Genomic DNA, 1,093 nt, shown 5'->3' on the forward strand with positions numbered 1-1,093 from the left:
TTGCAATTTTAGAAAAAAAATCATCAAATTGTGATTTAAATTAGAATAAGATCCCAAGATCTAAAGACAAAGAAGACAACGAAGCCAAAGACCAGAGTACCACATTCTCACTCATAAGTGAACCTTAAACAACTACCATAATACTGTAAGAAATGGATTGACAGTAGCGGGAAACTACAGGGGAAGGGGAACAGGGAGGTGGGATTAACAGAAGTCGATATCTGCTTGGGAAGGGGGGGCATGCCTCATCAACAAGAGTACTTGCACAATGAATATTTGTATGCCTAACCCTTAATTGTACCCCACAATTTTAAAATAAAATAAATATAAAAAATAAAAATTTAAAATTAAAAAAAAAAATTAACAGCCGGGCTCGGTGGCTCAGCCTGTAATCCCGCGCCTTTGGGAGGCTGAGGTGAGTGGATAGCCTGAGCCCGCGGGTTCGAGACCTGCCTCGGCAACTTGGCGAGCCCTCATCTCTACAATAAATCAAAATGAGCCGGGTGTGGTAGCGCGCGCCTGTAGTTCCAGCTACTCGGAAGGCTGAAGCGGAAGGATCGCCAGAGCCCAGCAGGTCGAGGCTGCGGTGGCCGGGAGCAGCCACTGCAATCCAGTCTGGGTGACAGAGTGAGACTCCAACTCAAAAAAAAAAAAAATTAGCAATGAATAGAGTACTTACTCTTTGCTATCAAAACAGAAAGGAGAACCTAATCAATCACTTAAATATAATTTCTCACAGGCTGAACAAGTCTTTTCTTGGTTTTAAAGAAAATTTTTCTACTCGTCCTCATAGCTAGGACACTATAGTAGTACGTGGGAGAGAGAACAGTGCTATCCCTAACAGTATTTACACAACACATTAAACTGCAGGTTCATGGTGCTTTTCATGTTAGAGTCTCTCAATATAAATAGAGTTCATAATGCCAACTGGTGGAGCCTGCAGGACAATTCTGAAGAAAACAAAAAAAGTAGGATACTTTCATTCAGTTTTCTGATTGTTAGACATAAAATGGCCCCAAATTAAAATATATGCCCTTTACTAACAAAACTGTTGTATTAGTCTGCAATCTTGCATAAGGGATTATTTAACTTA

This window comes from Carlito syrichta, unplaced genomic scaffold (genome assembly GCF_000164805.1).
Source record: "Carlito syrichta isolate Samal-C Ts95f unplaced genomic scaffold, Tarsius_syrichta-2.0.1 Scaffold288011, whole genome shotgun sequence".
Lineage (NCBI taxonomy): Eukaryota > Metazoa > Chordata > Mammalia > Primates > Tarsiidae > Carlito > Carlito syrichta.